Consider the following 16802-nt stretch of genomic DNA (forward strand, 5'->3'; position numbering starts at 1 on the left):
CTGTGTGCTGAGACATGTTCCCTTCCATCCTTCCCCCCCTTCATGCTCCCAGCTCAGAGAGAGCTGAGTGCATGATGCATGCCCAGCAAGGCAGCCGCTGTTGGCAGAGAGAGGGAGAAGAAAATGCCAGAGAATCAAAGCTGTGATAAGCTGGTGTTATGTGTGGGGAGCAACCCTGGATGTATTGAATGTGTTCATGATATTTTTTGATGGGCCAATTGAAAGGTTAATTCTGTCCTAGGAATGGGTAAATCTGTCGTTTTCGGCTTCACTGAGGTTTTTCCAGTATTGAATTGAGTTCTCCACATTTCTGTGGGATAACCAGCCTCACACAACCAACGTGCCAGTGCATGAAGGGGTTAATGCCATAGAGTAAGCTGTCCTGCCATGTTTAGCTAAGTCACTCCCCCTCACCTTGGGAGGAAGGTAATCAAGCCTATTGTTCCCCATCTGGCTACCTGAGAAGCTCAGTGTGTAAAGAGCTCTGAGCTGGTTGTTCCAAGCTCAGTAACTAAGCCAAGTTGTACTGCCTGTGTTTTCTGACTGATGCATGGAAAAAACATATGAACCTGACCTTTGAAGAGTTTGTAAGTAAACCATTTTTAACTTACCAAATGTGTGGTCTTTTTGTATGCTCACAGATTCTCCACTGCTGCGCGTGGGCAAGGGCTTTTGACATCACCCAAGCAACACAGGAAGGAGCACCGCACGGTATGAATAAGGTAATGTTGGGAAGGTATGTAGCTGAGTACTAGAGCATCTGCCTTGCATGCAAAAGGCCTTGGGTTCAGTCCCAAGCATCTCTAGCGGAAGGGTCCTGCCTGAAATTCTGGGGAGTCAAAACCTCTAATGAGCCAGATGAGCCAATGGTCTGAATCAATATAAACCAGCTTCATTGAAAATCTAAGCAAATAAACAATGGTAAACACACCTTCTTAGGTTGCTTAGATGCTTGTGTTTGCTTCCAGAGCCGTTTCTTCTCAGAGACTCTTCATGTGATATTAGAGGCCTGCCCGCTAATTATACCACTGCTTAATTTCATAAAAGGCTTTGCATAAGGGTCTCCCACGGAATCCGGTGCCTCGGGAACAGTTGCTCAGAACTGCCCAGCATTCTTTGCTTTTAACGCAAGCCAAACAGGCGTGGAAGCAACTGTCTGCACTGAGTTCGTATTTCATCCCATTAGCATTAGGAAACCATTATGGATGAAAACTGAAGCATGACTCACGCTTTCCTGACCAGCCTTGGTAATGGACACGAAGAGGAGCCAGAGGCAACCAAAACACTGCTAGAAATGCTCACATTTTTCCAAGTATAACTAAGACAGGAGAGGTGTGACTGCAGTCAAAGCACATTTCATCTCCAGTGAATACAGAACTCCCAGTTCTGCTTTCAATGGCAGACAAGCAACTTCCCCCTTACATTTCTGAACAGTGTACAGCCACCTTGTGAGACAGGTTTGGGTGCAAGAGAGTGGAAGGTCTCTTGCCGAGATGCAAAAATGAAGTGGCGATGGGAACCTGTGTCTCCCTGGCCGAAGTCAACGTTGTGTCTGCTTCACAGTAAAGATAAAGGTAGCCCTGACTATTGGGTCCAGTCGCAGACGACTCTGGGGTTGTAGCACTCATCTCACTTTACTGGCCGAGGGAGCCGGCGTACAGCTTCCAGGTCATGTGGCCAGCATGACTAAGCTGCTTCTGGCAAACCAGAGCAGTGCATGGAAAGGCCGTTTACCTTCCCGCCGGAGCGCTACCTATTTATCTACTTGCACTTTGACGCGCTTTCGAACTGCTAGGTTGGCAGGAGCAGGGACCGAGCAACGGGAGCTCACCCTGTCGTGGGGATTCGAACCACCGGCCTTCTGATTAGCAAGCCCTAGGCTCAGTGGTTTAACCCACAGCGCCACCAGCTTCACCATAGTGGCTCACAAATCATTCAGATGGCCAGCTAGTCACAGCTTCGCACAGCCTGTGCTGAGACTGTTAATGTGGCTGCTCTTTTTGTAGACAGGCCCTGAGTAGTTATCTTCATTCGAAGAATTGTTGGTAACAGTCAAGTCCTTGGAAGCATGAGACCCATTGTAAATGAGACAGTGGAGCCAATTTGGTGCATCACAGGTGTAGCCAAAATGGTACCCTACAGATGTTGAACTCCCATTAGTTTAAGTCAGCATTGTTGATGGTCGCTGGTGATGGGAGCCACAGTCTAGCAACTTCCAGAGGGCCAAAGGCTCCAAATCTCTGGTGTATTGGCTTGTACAACTTGTGTTCCACCACCAAGCAAAAACAAGTGATCAAACCTTTGGTGACAAGCATTCATGGCTGATGAGTCACAATGGCTTCTTGGGTGTACAAGTGGTACCTTGGTTCTCAAACTTAAACCGTTCTGCAAGTCCATTCCAAAACCAAGGCACGCTTTCCCATAGAAAGTAATGCAAAGTGGATTAATCCGTTCCAGGCTTTTAAAAAGCAACCCCTAAAACAGCAATTTAACATGAATTTTCCTATCTAACAAGTTGATCCATAAAATGAAAGCAATAATCAATGTACTGTACTATAAAATAAATAAGACAGTATTGTAGATGATAAAAATTAAAATTATTATTTTTCTTACCTGCACTGATGATTGTCATTGTTTGGATGGGGGGCTTTTATCCATTCTGCAGTCACACAATCAGTCAATCAATCAGTAGCTGAACTGGGTTCCACACAGTCACAAAAACAGATTAACCGAAAAAGCCTCAAAAACAAAAACGCAAATTAAATAACAAAAACAAAAGCACCAAACTAATCCATTCCTGAAGTCCGTTGGACTTCCGAAATGTTCAAAAACCAAGGCGCAGCTTCTGATTGGAGCACGTGCCCCAGAAACAACAGCCACATCAGACATTTGGCTTCCGAAAAACGTTCAAAATCCAGAACATTTTCTTCTGGGTTTTTGGCGTTTGAGAACGAAGGCATTTGAGAACCAAGGTATATTGGCCAATCCAGACTAGTGACATGTACAAATATCCACATCTTAAAAGCACAACAGGGTTCCAACCCTCCAGAGATTTGGTCTTAAGGTCAAATGTGTATTGTTAGATCTATTTGATTATTACAAAACTTGTTCACCCGTGCAAGCAGATAAACTCGGGACTGGGATAAAACGACACCCAAGGTTAAACTATGCAAGCAAGCAATGAAACAAACAGGGTGCCTGGGAAAGCATATGTTTAAAGGCTTGTTTTGGTACGTCCATGCGTACACTTCCATAGTTTATAGCGTTTATCAGACTCCGTTTGGTTCTCAGTTTCTTGGCAAATCCTGCAGCTTGGAATGTAACATATTTCTCTTGGTTAGACAAAAGGGAAATTATTTTAACAAAGTCATCAGAATTGGCCAAACTGGCACATTTAATTATTTCTAATCACCCTTTGTCTCCATTTAGTTGCTTGTGCAGCGCTGCAGAGACTGCAAGTGGAAGCCAAATACTGGGTGCGTCAAAAGCAGTTTAGTCTCAGACAGGCAGATTCATGCCCAGTTTCCCTACAGGCTGTAGTTAAGATTCCTTCAATTACATGCATGTTCAGGAACTGTACAATTCATGACAAAAGGTGTTGCTGATGCACATGGTATATGGACCTCTGAACTTATTTTAATGTGGCAAAAGCACACACTGGTTTTATATACACTGTACACAGGTCAGAACTGCTGTGTGGAGATCTCTTTAAAGCACTCCTTGGCGGGGGCCATTATTATGGGATAAGCCTTTCATGAGCAGCTGATCACCATCATTTGGCTGCCTTGCACCAGGCCACAGCAAAGCTTTCAAGGCCTCTCGATACGTCTTTTTATGGTACATTTCTGATGATTTGTGTCCATAATCTTATAGGGACAGTTCTACAGAAGAAGCAAAGATCACCCGTGTCGAAGCAATGATTCTTCAGCATCAGTTTTGTTGGACTGGTCATGGCGGATGCCTAATTATCGTTTTCCAAAGCAACTACAGTGGTATCTTGAGTTAAGTACTTAATTCGTTCTGGAGGTCTGTTCTTAACCTGAAGCATTACTTTAGTTAATGGGGCCTCCCGCTGCTGCCGCGCCACCGGAGCACGATTTCTGTTCTCATCCTGAAGCAAAGGTCTTAACCCGAGGTACTATTTCTGGGTTAGCAGAGTCTGGAGCGTATGTAACCTGAAGCGTGTGTAACCTGAGGTACCACTGCACTCTGTTCTGAACTTAAAAATGGAAAGCTTAATGCTGGCGGTCAACAAAAGAGGTTTAAAGACTCAAGGCAAATCTTTAAAAATGTAGTATAAACACCGACAATTTGGAAACACTGGCCTGCAAGCTCTCCAATTGGAGAACAGCCTTTACCAAAGGTGTCATGGGCTTTGAAGATGCTTGAACTTGGGACGAAAGGGAGAAACTTGCTAAGAGGAAGGCATGTCTGGCAAACCCTCACCGTGGTCAACTCCTGCCCAGAAACCTATGTCCCCACTGTGGAAGGACGTGTGGATCCAGAATTGGCCTCCACAGTCACTTACGGACTCATTTTTTAAAATGTATCTCTGGGTTATTTGTGGGGCCTGCCTGGTGTTTTTACATGAGCAGAATGTGTGCTTTTATTTAAAACGCATCTCTGGGTTATTCGTGGGGCATAGGAATTCCTTCATTTCCCCCCCCCCAAAAAAAAAAATATACAGTGGTACCTCGGGTTACATACACTTCAGGTTACATACGCTTCAGGTTACAGACTCCGCTAACCCAGAAATAGTGCTTCAGGTTAAGAACTTTGCTTCAGGATAAGAACAGAAATCGTGCTCCGGCGGCGTGACAGCAGCAGGAGGCCCCATTAGCTAAGTGGTGCTTCAGGTTAAGAACAGTTTCAGGTTAAGAACGGACCTCTGGAACAAATTAAGTACTTAACCTGAGGTACCACTGTATAGGCCGGCCCCCAGAAGATCTGAGGGACAGTGGACTGGCCCCCTGCTGAAAAAGTTTTCTGACCCCTGCACTACACTACTGAGTCACTGAAGCTAGCTGAGACTGAAGCCACTACGAAACCAGGTGTATCTTTGTTGGCAAAGGAAAGCAGATAAAACCCGGAGTCACAATGATTCAGTGATTTCCCACTCCTGACCCTTGGAGGATGTTACTGGGTAAGGCTGGTATTTTTGCTTTGTCATCATATGGTATTTGTTAATCATTACTGGCGAAACTGCTCTTCCAAACCGTCTGCTCAGCCTGTCATTCTTCCTTCCAGCTTTCTTCTACAGCAGCTTGTTTACAATCATTCCTACATGAGAATAAGAAAGAGAAGTATGTGGCTTGCATTTATTTATTTTTTGTAAGTGCCAAAAAAGTACTTGTCACTATATTAAGCCCAGAGAGGCCACACGTCCCCAAAGGAAACCGAGCTGGCTGGATCTAGTCATGTTGGAGTCTTTGGGATGGTTTATGCAGAAAGGCTGGGCGGTGAATTCCTCTCCTACACAGATTGGAGTCTGTTGCAAATGATTTATTTACACTGGAGTGAACAAGCTGAGCAGCTTCTTTTCATGCAGGCAGCAAGGAGGGAGGAAAGTAGGGTAGAAAGGGGGTGACATAGATAAGAGGGGTTCACTACCCACTTTTGACTCTGGCTCCACTCACTGCTATCTTCAGTCCTGTCTACTACCAGCATTTAAACCCTTCTCCCTGTCCAAACCCCCAGGCAAGAAGTTGACTCACATTGTGATAAGAGATGACAGCTATGTGTCTGACACATTGTTGGCTGAGAGATATGGTAACTATGCGCTCCAAATATTAATTCAGTAATTTTTGAGGACTGAAATAACTGAAGAAGATGCCTTTGCTGGACTTGATGCGATGAGAATGCACACTTTTATCATCCCATGGGCTCTCTGCAGGTAAATATAGAGAGCTCAAGGTTATATTCTTATCACACACACAAAACAAACAAGGTAAATTACTGTATTTTTTGCCCTATAGGACGCACCTAATTTTTTTTGGGGGGGGAATAAAGGGGGAAAAATTATTCCCCCCCCAGGCGCGGGGCTGGGGCAGGGGAAGCCCGAGCTTCCCCCGACCCCAGCCCCCAGAACATGCAGCTCTCCGCAAGCGTGGGAGCCCAGTGCCGGGCTCCCACACCTTGCGGAGAGCTGCGCGAAGCTAATCCTGGGCGCGCTGCGCCTCCGCGCTGTCTCCCAAGCTTGCGGGGCTGGCGGCAGGGAGAAGCAGGCTTCTCCCCGCCGCGAGCCTCCAAAACACGTCGGGAGACAGCGGGATGGCGGCATTCCGCCTCCCCGCTGTCCCCCGAGCTTGTGGGGCTGGTGGTGGGGCTCTCCTGAAGCCTGGAGAGCGAGAGGGGTTGGTGCGCACCGACCCCTCTCGCTCTCCAGGCTTCAGCGAAAGCCTGCATTCGCCCCATAGGACGCACACACATTTCCCCTCCATTTTTGGAGGGGAAAAAGTGCGTCCTATAGGGCGAAAAATACGGTAATCCCAAAGTGCCTTATGTCAAACTGTCTTTCTGAATTCTCTCTTGATCTGCTCGGTGGTTCAGATCCTTAATGGCTCATTATCTGTCGGGGAGAGAACAGCTAAATGGATGCTCCGTGTTAGCAAGAATACACACAAAACCACTTTGTCGCTTGGCCAGACTGCGCTTCCAAGGGCCCACCCACACAACCCAAAGGACAATCTGGAAGGCACTGCCAGAATCCTTCAAAGAAAGCTGCTGCAACAGCCAGGCATGTGGGCCTTGTTCCTGCGTTGTGATGCTAAGGCCTTGCCCTGTTCATCTTTTGTGTGCTGATCCCGGAACAAAACTGGACAGAGAGTGCCATCAGGGCCCCAGGTCAGGACATTCACCAGGTGTTAAGATTAGCGAGGAATGAATCTATCCTTTGCAGTTTCTCCCAGTTTTTAAACTTCCCATTCTTTAATTCAGTTTTCCACAGCAGCTTGCATTTTTTAAAAAAAGGAATCATTATGAAAAATCAGCAAATTTTAGTGCAATTCTTTCCTAATATACGTGTTCTGCACAACAATTTTCCAACGATAATAATTTTTTTAATATGCTGTAAGCTGCCCAGAGTGGCTGGGGAAACCCAGCCAGATGGGTGAGTATAAATAATAAAATTATTATTAATATTAATATCTCATCCTTCCTCTCAAAGGCACCCATGGCATTTTTAATTTTCCCCCAATAAAAAATGCATTTTTATGCATACTTTATGCTAATACAGTGGTACCTCGGTTTTCGAATGTCTCCGTTGACGAACATTTCGGTTTTCGAACATCGTAAACCCGGAAGTAAATGCTTTGGTTTTCGAACACGCCTTGGAAGTCGCACATGCCACGCAACTTCCGTACTCAGTTTTCAGTTTTCAAACATTTCAGAACTCAAACAGTCTTCCAGAACGGATTACATTTAAAACTGAGGTACCACTGTATATGCATTTTTCTACACATTACTTAGTTGGCAAATTTCACTGTAAATTTTCAAGGAGTGTGAATTTCAAAGAGTATATTTCGTTTTGAGAAATGTGTGTGGGTAAGTTTGCCTTTAAATACAAACTGAATCAAATTTATCCCCCATCCCTCTTGATGGTTTCATCCCTTTTAAAGTATGAGGAATGGCATCCTGGGCGAGGGCTTCCCTCGTGGAAGCCTCTGAACAGTACAACTCCCTCCCCGCAAAGGTGTGTTTAGTAAAGGGCCATAGTAACTCAGTGGCAGGACATCTGCTTTGCATGCAGAAGGTCTCAGGTTCAATCCCTGGCATTGAATTGGAAGGGATGGGAGAGACTTTCTGCCTATAACCCTGGGAAGTAGCTGCCACCATAGCTGTCAAGCGTCCCTTATTTGGCGGGACAGTCCCTTATCCCAGCGCCATGTCCCGCTGCTGTCCCTTATTGATGATGTCCCTTAAATAAGCTACTGAAGGTAATGGGGCCCTTTCTATGTCCAGCTGTCCTTTGTCAACAACAAATTGTTGCTGTTTTTTCTGTTGAATATATTCTATATGGTAATTTATGGATCTAACAGGTATCTAAAGCCATTTGCATGCAACAAAATATGTATTTTATCAAAGTTATTGTTGATCCCTTATTTTGGCTGCTGATCCCTTATTTTTGAGGCTGCTGGTCCCTTATTTTCAAATCTGTAAATTGAGAGCTATAGCTGCCACTCAGGGTAGATAGTGTGTCTGGCTCAGTAAAAGCAGCTTCTTATGCACCTTCGTTGTATAATTTTTACCACATGCTGAAGAAGCACCTCTTTACCCCGGCCTTTGACAGTTAAGATACTCAGTTTTTATGGGATCCACCTCTTTGGCTGAATTTATATTGTTCTGTTCCATTTGGAATGGTTTTATGCGTCATGGGTTTTTGTTGTTTTCATAATTGCAGGTGCTATTGTCGTAACCTGCCCTGGGACCTGACGGCGAAGGGCATGTAAGGAATCCTGCACATATATACACAAAAGAAAGAAATAACACGTGAGCAGGGATTTTTCTTGCATTATGAAATCCAGTCCCGGCCCAACATTATTATTATTATTGGCCACAGATGGGCTGGTCTCTGCCTGTTGGTGCAGTGCGTGCAGTGGCTGAAAGCTGGAGACAAAAAAGGAACATGCACTGCTTATTTATTAATTTCACTTATGAATGGCATCCTTGAGAATGGCTTCAAAGTGATTTCACAATGGAAGAAAAACATATATAAAACAATTGCATATATAAGAACAGTTAAAACACACAATGAGTCATGATTTAGCAGCACTTTTATGAAACAACAAGCAGATTACAAAAACGTTAACCATTCTATATTATATTTTTAATTAGTTAATTATCATTGTTAGGATGATTAACTATTATTAAGTATTAAGTATTGTTACTATTATAAAAATGACCCAGGGGGAAAAAATATTATAGTTGTCTGCAATCCTATATACTTTGTTTTATTCAATAATTTAAAAAATCAAAATAAAAACTAAAAAGTTACATATATGAAAACAATTTCAAATCCAATGCAGCTACTGGTTGTATTTATTATTACACATATTTTTAGGTTTATTCCTATATTTGTATGTGTTTCTATCTAGAGAAAAATAGGCTAGGTTGCTTTTCCTCTTATTTTAATCTTATAATTGCTGTAATTAAAATTGCACTGCAGAAATTTCCATTTCTGATCATGGCGTGTTCAGGAGTGTTTTGGGGTGTATGGGGTGTTAGTAGAGGGGACACGTCATGCTTCTTCTGGGGTAGTTTGTCCACCTTTGGTCCCCACCCTGCACTCAGCTCTCACCTGTGGCTCCTAGAAGCTGTAAGCATGCAACAGCGTCACACCCCGGGGCTTTGACTGGCCGGCTAAACCAGGTAAGGGTAGCTGATGGGTCTCAAACCCTCAGTGAGTTAGGCATTTCCTCCGCGTGTGAAGACATCTGCCAGTAGATTGAGCGGACGAGACCAGTCGTGGGTCCAATGGTCAAGAAGGTGTTTTCTGCACGTGCTGTAGAAGGAAGTGATGTGCAGATGGGCCTTGTGAACCTGGGAACATATCCCATCTAAGAGAAGGAAAACTGACCCGAAAGCTCTGCTGCCTTGCAGGTTGTCTTCAGGAGAAAAGGCTAAGGATGGCACCTTGTACGCAACTCCTGCAGCCAAGCTGGAGCCAAACGCATGGCTCTGCTATCCTTTGGACCACATCAGCTGAGGACCTCCCTGCATACTGTCCTGGATTCTGCAATGGGGAAGTCACTTTGGTGCTGCTAACACAGTGATTTGACTTCACCCCTGAGGGCACACTCCATTGTCTCTCAAGACAGATGGATGCCAACAAAAGGGGGTGTTTTTGGTGGTGGTGGTGATGAATCACAGCAGGGGAAGGGAGAGCTAACTCTCTTCTCCCCAGCTGTAACCTCTTTACCCAAAATCACCACCCACATTTTGTAGTCAATATAAAAAGCCTATACAGTGGTGCCTCGCAAGACGAAAAGAATCCGTTCCGCGAGTCTCTTCGTCTTGCGGTTTTCTCGTCTTGCAAAGCAAGCCCATTAGCAGCTTAGCGGATCAGCTGATAAGCGGCTTAGCGGATCAGCTGATTAGCGGCTTAGCGGATCAGCTGTTAAGCGGCTTAGCGGATCAGCTGATAAGCGGCTTAGCGGATCAGCTGTTTAGCGGATCAGCTGATAAGCGGCTTAGCGGCTTGGGAAAAGGGGGGGGGGGAGGGAAAAAAACCCTGCAGGAACTCGCAAGACATTTTCGTCTTGCGAAGCAAGCCCATAGGAAATTCGTTTTGCAAAGCACCTCCAAAATGGAAAACCCTTTCGTCTAGCGGGTTTTCCGTCTTGCGAGGCATTCGTCTTGCGGGGCACCACTGTATATATATATTGTTTCAAATAAAAGGGGAGGGGGAGGGGGATGTTCCAGAGGCCTGTATGCAAAATTGCTAGTTGCCCTATCTTGCTCAGACACAAGCTAAGAGTTTAGTGAAACATTCAGCTCACTTTCATACAATTTAATTTGCATGGGAGGCAACTCATCACTAGGAAAGCACAAAAAGCGGATTGTTCTGGCATCTGCATTGCTGCAGTTCTGTTGACGTGAACAGAAATGGCGTGGACAATCATTTACGCCTCACCTCAGTCCTGGAGAGCAGTTTTTGAATTGTTTCTGGAGGAGAAATGATACTCAGAAGTAGGGTGGTCAGGTCAGGAGCTCGGGGGAAGAGGATTTGTTCTTACACAAAAACATATTTAACAACTCTGTATATTTTGTTCAATACAACTGCCCCCCTTTAAACTAAGAATCACTTGGGCCTAAGAAGCAAAGTCCCAAACCAGATATGACAAATGGGAAGTTTTTATTTTGAAGAAAAAACAGCCACAGGGCCCCATTCTGGAATGTGTTTCTGTTCCAGGTTGGTGTCCTGCCAAAAATCACTGAACTACGTGCTATTTACCCCAGAAAGTCTTGTTTACTCCAAACAGTCCCTTTGAGGGCAAAGTAGCTATGGGAGGAGGTTCAGCAGAAAATTGGCACAGACCCCCCAAGTTCATTCCAGATTGGGGTTCTTTCTTCAAAATAAAAGTATCCAGTTTAAGTGCATACCTCTCTTAACATGTAGTTTGGCACTGAAATGTAAAGCCGTTGGGATAAAGATATACAGCTTAGAAGAGGCTGAGCAATAGGCTCATGTATGCAGAAGAAGTCTGAGATATTCATTAGATACACAGTTGAAGGGGAGCCTTTATTCAATGCCTGTGATATTACCCCCATATTTGGGTGGGGGATGGGGAGAGAAACCAGCACAGGTAGATCTTCAAGTAGATCTTGGAGATGTAATTAAAGATTGCCTCTTGACATATGGAAATATAAACATACTGAGATTTTTCAGAAATATATTAAATAGTATAGAAGTGATCTTCGTGTATGAAATTCTATGGGGGATCATTGCAATCCGTGATCATTATATGTGTTCTTATTATTTTGTTGTACAGTTTAAATAACATCCATTTTTTAAAAAATTACTCCCTAGTTTTGCTTTGAGTTCTACCTTAATCTTCCTACTGGAAAAAGTACTGTATATACTTGGTCATATATTTGAAAAAAAAGGCTCAGATTTTTCACCATGTGCCATAGCTGTCAACCTTCCCTTTTTTTGCAGGAAATTCTCTTATTCCAGCGCCGTTTCCTGCTGCTTCCTGCTACTATCCCGGATTGTTAGATATCTCGTAGACTGTCCCCGGGACAGGTGAGGCTGATGATCCCTTATTTTCAAATCTGAAAATTGACAGCTATGCTATGTGCACATAAGTCAAGAAACCACCACTTGCATTAGAGTCTCAAATTCATGTACAGTGGTACCTCGGGTTAAGTACTTAATTCATTCCGGAGGTCCGTACTTAACCTGAAACTGTTCTTAACCTGAAGCACCGCTTTAGCTAATGGGGCCTCCTGCTGCCGCCGCGCCGCCAAAGCACGATTTCTGTTCTCACCCTGAAGCAAAGTTCTTAACCTGAAGCACTATTTCTGGGTTAGTGGAGTCTGTAACCTGAAGCGTATGTAACCTGAAGAGTATGTAACCAGAGGTAGCACTGTACTGTACAGTATTCATAATGATATGGCATATACTGTTGGGAAACTGCCAGGGAGATATCGTCCATCATGGCCCCAAGCCGGCTGCCGGACGTCCATCGATCTCCCGTAGCCAGGCAGATCCAGCAGTTAGCGACACGAAGCCTTAGAAATGGATTGCCACATTCTAGGCTTGTGCACACTGTTCTTTATCAGCAGAAAACACAGCCAGAAAGCTTGCACCGCAGAAGAGCATAATTTTACAGACTTTATTTAGCGTTGAACAGAACAAAGGAAAAACATGACCGTTCTGTGTCAGTGCCTCTGACCGACTGAAATCGAAAGGAAACAGCAAACATAAACATCCTGTAACAGGAAATACGCAGACTCTGTGACTCACAAGCCTGCTCTCTCTTAAGGTGGAACGGAAATATCCTAACATCCTCCCCCTTTCCGTGTAACCTGTAGTACCTGTGGTTCACCCAATTGCAACCTCTGTGTGTAAACCTTAAGTTGTTCTTTGTTAACAACCTTAGACAACAGATCAGCAGGAATTTCATTTCCTGCCATGTAGGACACCCGAATCAGTCCCTTTTGAATACACTCTCTTGCACGATGTAGCTTAATCTGCAAGTACTTGGTTCTTTGCTTGCAACTCTCGGAGTTCAGCAAAGCCAAACACGATCTATTGTCTTGATACACTTGTATAGGACATTTCACAGAAACCCCGATGTCCTTAAACAGTTGCATCAACCATTCACAATCCATGAGTGAAAATGACAGAGCATTGAGTTCTGCTTCACAGGAACTTAGGCTCACTGTTGTTTGCTTCTTGCACAACCAGTCAAACAGGCAGTGGTTGTACATGTAGCATACTCCAGAAGTGCTTGTACCATCTGTGGTGTCACTTCCAAAACTTGCATCTGCAAAGATTTCAAGACCTCCAGTCTTCTGACTGGTGAACCTCAGCCTGTAGTGCATAGTCCCTTTCAAATAGCGGGCTATGCGCTTCAGAGCTTTCCAATCCTGAACCGTAGGATTGTTGGCATGTCTGCTAAGCAGATTACAGCTTACAGCTATGTCAGGTCTTGAACATCTGGCAATGAAATTCAGCTTGCCTAGAACGCATCTGTATAGCGTTGTGTCAGAAAACGCTTCAGCAGTACTGTCTACCTGGTAACCTGTCACCATCGGTGTGTCTGCTGGGTTTGCATCAACCAAATTCAACCTGGTTAATACATCAGCAATTTTCTGTGTTTGGTGTACCAGAAAATTACCTGCTTGGTCCTTCTCCACCTGCAGAGAAAGATAGTTGGATACTTCACCAAGATCCTTCATGTCAAAGTGCTCCTTCAGCTGAGCTAGGGTGCTTTGATAGAAAGCCTGATTCTTCCAAAACATCAGAAGATCATCAACAAAACATAAACAATACAGTTTGTTTTGCCCCTCCTCCTTGACAAACACACATGGATCAGCTTTGCCCTGGTGAAAACCTAGAGAAAGCAACGTTTCAGTGAGTTTTGTGTTCCAACACCTAGCACTCTGCTTGAGACCATATAAGGATTTCCGCAGTTTACAGACCATTCCCTTCTGTATCTGCATCCCGTCAGGTGGAAGCATGTACAGCTCCTCCCCCAAAATCCCGTACAAAAAAGCTGTATTTATGTCATGATGGGAAACATGCAGTTTCTCCTCCGCAGCGATCTTGAGCATCAGCCGAATGCTCTCATATTTGACGGTGGGTGAGTAGGTCTCGTGGTAATCCTGTCCTGGTACCTGTGAAAAACCTCTGGCAACCAATCTGGCTTTGTGTCTGACAACCTTGCCATTCTGGTCTGTCTTGGCCTTGAAGACCCATTTGCTGCCAACCAGTCTCATTCCTGGGACTACCGGTACCAGTTCCCAAGTTTGGTTCCTGTTCAAGGAATCAACTTCAGCCTTCATGGCATTAAGCCAAGGCTCAGCATCTTTAGAGGTTAACTCCTGAACCTCTTTGAAGCTTGAAGGTTCCCACACCTTCTCTGAGCTACTAAGAACAGCATTTGCAGTCTTAGCAAACTCATCAGCAAATCTCTTAGGAGGTCTGCCTTTGGTCGCCCTTTCAGATCTGCGTACTAGACGCAAGTCTTCTGGACTCATCTCCTCTTTCTTAGGAGAAAAATGACCAATGTGAACAGTGGTTCTTCCAGTTCATTGTCAGACGCATCAGATGGTCTGACTGAGGCCTTTGCACTCTTGTAGTCTGCTGTGTCATCACTCTCACTGACATCAGCAGCAGCGCCGCCCAATGAACTGGAATCCGAACTCTGATCATCATCATCATCATCATCCTCATCATCATCATCCTCAGCAGCTTCCTCAGCTTTAGCTGCTTGCTTGACATCACCTTCATCCTCCTCTGGGTAACTCTGGAAAATTCCCACATTTTCCCCCCACTTTGGATTGTACTCAACACTCCTTGTGAACTTTATGGACTTAGAGTCAGTCATCCATACCCTGTATGCACCTTTTTCGTACCCCATGAACAAACCATGTGCCCCACGCTTCCCAAGCTTGTTGGTTTGTGGGGTGCGTACCCACATGTCAGAACCAAATATTCTCATGTGTTTGGTGTTGGGTTTCTTGCCAAACATCTTCTCATAGGGGGTACAACCAATGGGTGATGACAATCTGCGATTAACGGTATAAGCTACCGTTGACAGAGCTTCCCCCCAAAACTTATCAGGGAGATTGGCATCATGCAACAAGGTTTTCATTCCTTGCAGCAATGTTTGATTTGCTCGCTCCGCAAGCCCATTCATCCATGGCGATCTAGGCGTTGACATGTCATGCTGGATTCCCTTCTCAGTCAGGAAAGCTTCAAACTGCTGAGAAGTGAACTCCCCGCCGCGATCAGTAAACAGACAGCCGATACGTTTACCGTGAGCATTCTCCAGCCAAGCACAGAATGCTTTGAACCTAGGAAACGCTTGCGATTTCTGCTCGAGCATAAACACATGAATGTACCTAGAAAAAGAATCAATTAGAACCATGAAGAACCTTGCTCCTCCTAAAGAGGGCGTAAGTGGCCCAACCAGGTCTGCGTGCACTAGCTGGTAGGGTTTGGAAGCCTGCCTGCTAGACTCTTTGCCTTTTGGAGCAACCTTCACCTTGTTCTCTGCACAAGATACACATTTCATGTGATACTTACAAGGTTTGATGTTCAAACCTTCAACCAATCCAGGCATCTTGGCCAGCGCCTGCCAAGACATGTGACAAAATCTTCGATGTGCATCATGAATGCATCCTGCATGAAGAACCTTGTTAGTTTGTGCAACACAACAAGAATCAGCATTAGACACAACAGCATTGTCATCATAAGTTATACAGAATAAACCATCTATAAACTTTGCATGCAAAATGTCCTCTTTGCCTTTTCTGATGACACAGACGCTCCTCTTGAAGGATATCTCAAAACCACGCCCAGTCAGCTGTGGGACGCTAAGCAAATTATCCGCAGCTCCAGGAATATACAGTACATTACTGATGGTTGTATGCAAACTTGCAAGTTTCACAGTCCCTTCTCCTGCAATTTGCAACGTCCTTCCATCAGCCAGGTGGATCTCTCCTTCTTGAGGCGAGAAGGAGATAAACAGGTGCTTATCCTTTGAAAGATGGCGGCTCGCACCAGAGTCCACAATAAACCTGGCTTTAGCCTTTGGAGCAGTCTTTGCAGCAAGCAAAACCTTGTTTTCCACCGGCGTGGGCTTTTGCAGCTTGCCCCCCTGCTCCTGGCCATGAGACTTGCCTTTAGCCTTTGGTGAAGCAGTGCCAGCTAACAAAGCCTTGTTTTCCACTGGCGTGGGCTCTTCACCCCCCTTCTGCTTCGGGCCATCTGCAGGCATCTGTCTTTGTTTACCTCTGGCCTTCCGGCCTCTGCAAAGACGATGACCTTGGTTCCCATGAGAAACAGAGCTCTCAGCTGCCGACTCCTTGGCTCCCCCTGGAGGCTGGAATGCTGCCTGGGATGACGTGACGGTCAGCTCCCCCTGCAGCTTGCAACCGGTGCCCTCAGCATCCCTGCATTCACTCGCATTCTGGGAAACAGCCAGGACCTCCGATGCAGTCAAACTCTGGGCTGGGATGACTGACTTGTGAGCTTTCATCAAAGCATACCACATTCCACGTGCAGTGGTGTTGCCAGCCAGCGTCTTAATTTCCTCAAGAGATACGGATAAGACTATTACGTCTACCGCCTTCGAATCATCGGCTTTCCATCTCTCTGTCAGAGGAACTGGGGGGGCTTGAGACACAGTATGCCAGACTCCATACTGACGCAGCAAACTCTCACACCATTTTGCCCAGGTCTGATAATTGTGCCGATTTAACTTTGGGCACTCAGTGGCCTCTGAAGCTTCAAAAGCGTGGAAAAACTCCATTCCAGCTTTTACTTGAGCCGTGAGCCTTTATGCCTTCAAAGACTCCTTATCGTGGCAGCTCATTAATCACGATGCCTTTTAGCTCGGCTCCCAGGCCAATTAAGCCTTGCCGGAGTTCAAAGGCTCCGTCCGAGGTAAAACAGAAAAGCCTCCCTTTCTCTCGCTTTTCCCACGTACCTCTCAAACGCAGTCTGTTGCAGCTTTACTCTCCTGTAGGTGCTGTGAATCTGGGCCCGAAACCTTGTTGTTGGGAAACTGCCAGGGAGATATCGTCCATCATGGCCCCAAGCCGGCTGCCGGACGTCCATCGATCTCCCG

The sequence above is a fragment of the Podarcis muralis genome, chromosome 9, assembly GCF_964188315.1.
Source record: "Podarcis muralis chromosome 9, rPodMur119.hap1.1, whole genome shotgun sequence".
In the NCBI taxonomy this organism is placed as follows: Eukaryota; Metazoa; Chordata; class Lepidosauria; order Squamata; family Lacertidae; genus Podarcis; species Podarcis muralis.